The following is a 4,766-nucleotide window of genomic DNA, read 5'->3' as shown; positions in this document are numbered from 1 at the left end:
GGGGCTCTATATTGAGGAGGTTTATCTTCACGTCAGACGAGTGTGCTGTATCCCTTTTCGATTTCACGCACTGCTGGTCAGACAGTTTATGGAAGGAACAAAGAGAGCGTGGATAAGGAACCAGATACCTGTCTGGACTTTCGATTTTAGTGTGATCGTGAAAATTGTATCGCTTCTCAGAAAACCCTGGGGCAGAGAACCTGCATGAGGTTTAACTTTTTGTTGTTGTTTCGATCCATCCCTTGTTTTTTAAACATACTCACAAACCAGCTTGGCTTCCTTGTCTGCACTAGGTATGCCAAGATATGGTTTGGAATGTCTGGTTTCTAAAATATTGTGTCCTAAGGATGGATATACATTAGCAATAATTATAGGCAACCTGCATTCATGATCGGCTGGTGCGACTGCCACGAGCTGCTGGTGTATAGCCAGAGACGCTGCTTCACCTTTAACTTTAGACAGAATCATTGCGGACACCACAGGAAAATTTCCCATTAGTATAATTACCAAATCCAGACCAGCACCTGCCCCTTGAAAAAGATTTAATAACAAGGTCCCGGATGCGAAAGGTTATATCCACCTCAATACAGACTACTATTGGAGGACTACCTGTCATAAAAGGGAATTTTAAATGCATGTCTTGTATTGCATGTAATTTTGCACTGGAAGTGAAACAATACTCCATTAATGGAGTCAAAATAGATCTACAAAGTTTGACCAACTGCAAAACAACAAACATAATCTACGCAGTCTTGTGTCCCTGCAATAAAACCTATGTAGGTGAGACATCTAGATCAATGGCAACATGCCTAACAGAACACAGGTCAGCGATCAGGACGAAGAAATCACAAGCGCCACTGGTACAACACTTCATTGATTTCAACAACACCACAGAAGACATTCGATGGTTGATTCTAGAGAAAATGAATACCAATGGACCTCAAGGGACTGAAATCCGCAAAAGGAGAGAGGTTTATTGGATATTTTCTCTGGATACATATAAAAGAGGGTTGAATAATGAGATCCCGTGGAGTCAAGCCTTCCGCTATAATAGCTAACGGGCTTTTTCCACAAGAAATTTGTAGGTCCCCAATCTGGGATGTCTTTCAGAGGCGCTGCCATAGAGAACCTTTGGTGAAGTATATGGGAAGGGACTCCATACACTTATTATTTATATTCGTTTTAGCTTGTTAAGGTTGGGGCTTTATAACTCTTCTAGCCGTATTATCCCTATACCCATGAGTACACCAGTGGGTACTTTGTTATGTTTATTTCAATATTATACTTTGATTCTCTGAATAAGAAGGATCATAGTGTAAGATATCGCTGGCGTATATATCCATTTGAAGCAGCAAATGGCATTTATCTTTTGATGCATGCCATTGGATGCTTCAAAGTTACGCTGATAGAAATTGGCCAATCACCAAAGAGTTCAGGGATTATATAGAACTCCTCAGGGCTTAGTCCCGTTTCTACCTCGACAGTTCACTTTGAATCAGTTGCATCCAGTTTGATGGAAGATGAATGTGACCGGGTAAGTGTAGTGGGACCGCTTTTTTAGATAGCCCGAAAATACGAAACGAACCGTAAGATAGGTATTTTCTCGGTACTACATCGTTTAAGAGCAGCATTAATTGTATGCGCTTTTCTTTAGACGGCGTGGTTATATCCTTAAAAAGCAAGTGGATCACTAAACGCTTTGAAATCTGTGGGAGCGGTTAGACGACGGACATTTGGACTATACCAGCGTCCATTAGTAAGTGTAGAAATACTGCTTTTGTTTAGGTCGTTGCAATGGGTCCCACCTCAATGAAGGGTTCACTTATTCTTTCTTTTGTTTGTCTCTGTCGTTTTAGATATATCTGGGTCACCAGCACTGTATTTACCCAATAGTCTCGTTTGAATCCACGCAATCATAGATATATCGACCCAAAAGACGGAGTAACAGGACATCTTAAAGAATTAGGGAGAACATTGTATTCATTTCAACTGAAACCTGGAACGTCATAAATCAGAGGTAACAATAGTAACACGCTAATGCAGTTACAAATGTAGTAAGGGGATATGAACTAATTTCAGCCCGATTGTTGATGGAGTTATTATGTTTAAAGAGGGCCAGGAGTACTCATTATGGTTGGTTGGTTTTTCTGTTCATAGATACGTTGGGAAGTATTGTGGCTAACTTACGATAGAGAAAGGATCACGTTGTACACCCTGAGCTCAACCATACAAACCTGAATCGTGAACACAAGATCGACATAAATAAGGTAGGCAGTTCCTGTGTCTACCCCTGCTACATGTGGCAATTCTGGTTATAAATAATGTCACGGTTCCTTAGGTTACCTTTGCCGTAGATTTGGCATTTGACTGATCATATAAATATGTATTTTGGATGCTGTAGTTGCATCTATGAAGTCTATGATTATTCTATAGACAAATCCTGGAATTTTGGTAAAGGGGACAAATTCAGCAGACGAATAGGTGGCCATAGAGGTATTCATCGTAGGTCATATACTATGATCGACAAAACATTTTGGATTTGATAACACAATTGGAGATGGACTGTTTTTATGTGTAAACAATATGTATATAAATGTATATATGAATAGGATTTGTGTAGTTCTTTTTGATAAAATGTGCACTTGAGTGATTTGGTATATACAAACAATTATAGTTTGTTTCTTTTCTTATTATGTTATAGGAGTTAAGAAATTATGGCTACCTGAGGAAGGCTGAACGCCGAAACGCGCGTAGATTGAATAGAGCCATGTTCAATAATAACCCTTTTTGTTTGATGTGAATTGTAATGTAATTATTTGACCAAATAGGCAATGACGCAGTATTTATAAGAGTAAATGTTTGTAAAAAAAGACTCTGAGAAAACATGCAATGAAACAGTATCTATAAAAGTGAATGTTTGAAAACAAAGATACTGAGAAAAATGAATTGGCTTTTTGTTGCAAAAGTATAAAATAATAAGAAATAAAGAAATAAATAGAAATTATTCTTTCTGTAGTCATACTTGGTCAATGGGACTATAAAGTTTTTTCTGTTGATTTTTGTTTGTATATTACCTCACCTTTTTAGTATATGTTTCCTATATATCAATTCACAAATATTTGCTTTAAAACCCTGATATAGGAAACTAAATTAGGGGTACCCTTGTTATATTGCAGTATATATACAGCACCTGCCCCTTGTTCATTCTATATCTGGTAAGATGGAGATCAAGGGAGTGTTGTGGCAGAAACCATAGAAAGCGGCAAAAATTGTCCCTCAGGTGTTACAGTCTTCAATACCGTGAACCATCTCATTGGGTAAGCACATAGTCGATATTCTGTGCTTGTCTTGTGGTCTCGTAAGGGGAAACCCAGCCTCAAGTTGATACATTTTTTGGGAGATCCAAATTGGAATTTCCTAATTATTTGTGGGTTGTTTGCCCATAACTGAACTAGCAATTACAGGACTGATGGTGGGCACTGTAGGCAACTGGGCTTGCCCTTGCAGGCCAATTCTAGGTGACTCCGCCAAAAATGTGCATGAAACAAACTGAGTAAAGAGTATGTATAAGGCAACTATCTTGGTGCTAGTGTCTGACCACAAAAAATACGAGGAGAAATGTTGTTTGACCTTGCCTATGTTGTACCGACTAAATCCGAGGAAAAGAACAAAATTAAGAAACATGTGCTGACTATGTGTGCAGATACATTGTGGCACAAAAGGAATATGCTACTTACCAGTATGCATATGTTCTTGGCATGGAGAGCTGCAGATCTATACACTGTGCATAGATCGCCATCTGGTGTTGGGCCCGGATGTTTGCAGTTTGTTTTTCTTCTTGGACAATCTTTGGAAGTCACGAGTTCGGTGACTCCTCCTTCGGTCGGTACTGCGCATGGGCTTCGGCTCCATCCTCAGATTGTTTTTCTCCAGCAGGGAAAAGATGGAGCGTAGTGATAATAGTAAAGAAACCCATGTGTGTTGTATCTAAATAAGATAGACTGGAACGGATACAGGTAGACGGGGAGGCGGGTGGGCGTGTATAGATCTGCAGCTCTACATGCCAAGAACAGATGCATACTGGTAAGTAGCATATTCTGTTCGAGGCATATGAGCTGCAGATAATACACTGTGCATAGATTATATAGCAGTACCCAACCCTAGCGGCGACCACCGGTATCCGTTGCAGTGGTTTGAAACAGTGTCTTTAGTACAGCCTGGCCCACACTAGCTTGTTGTTTGGAGTGCACGTCTACACAGTAATGTTTTGTGAAGGTGTGCGGTGTTGACCATGTGGCTGCTTTGATGTCATCTAAGGGTATGTTCCCTAGAAAAGCCATGGAAGCCCCTATCTTTCTTGTAGAGTGGGCTTTAGGTGGAACAGATAATGTTCTTTTTGCTTTGTGATAGCAAATTTGTATGCACTTTACAATCCACCTAGCTATCCCTGATTTTGAGATGGGGTTGCCTTTATGCGGTGGAGAGAAGGAGACAAACAACTGTTTAGTCTTTCTGAAAGGTTGCGTTCTTTGTATGTAGTAAAGCAAAGCCCTTTTCACATCAAGTGTATGTAGAGCCCTTTCCGCAACAGACTGAGGTTGCGAGAAAAAAAACGGTAATTCCACCGATTGATTGAGATGGAAGGGGGAAATGACTTTAGGCAGAAATTTTGGATTTGTGCGAAGTATCACCTTGCTGTGATGTATTTGTAGAAAGGGTTCTTGTATAGTGAACGCTTGTATTTCACTAACCCTTCTAAGGGAAGT

The 4,766-nt window shown here is 39.9% G+C and overlaps 1 long non-coding RNA gene across 1 annotated transcript; it reads left to right on the top strand.

Annotated features, from left to right (window-relative positions):
- Positions 1–1,469: 1,469 nt before the first annotated feature.
- On the top strand, positions 1,470–3,004 carry LOC146853919 (uncharacterized). Its single transcript, XR_014980731.1, has 5 exons — positions 1,470–1,534; positions 1,655–1,756; positions 1,857–2,017; positions 2,158–2,267; positions 2,702–3,004. It is a non-coding gene; the product is annotated as an uncharacterized LOC146853919 (long non-coding RNA).
- The last annotated feature ends 1,762 nt before the right edge of the window (positions 3,005–4,766 follow it).

The sequence above is a fragment of the Triturus cristatus genome, chromosome 4_1 (genome assembly GCF_964204655.1).
Source record: "Triturus cristatus chromosome 4_1, aTriCri1.1, whole genome shotgun sequence".
NCBI lineage: Eukaryota > Metazoa > Chordata > Amphibia > Caudata > Salamandridae > Triturus > Triturus cristatus.
This window is presented reverse-complemented; position numbering and strand designations above follow the sequence as displayed.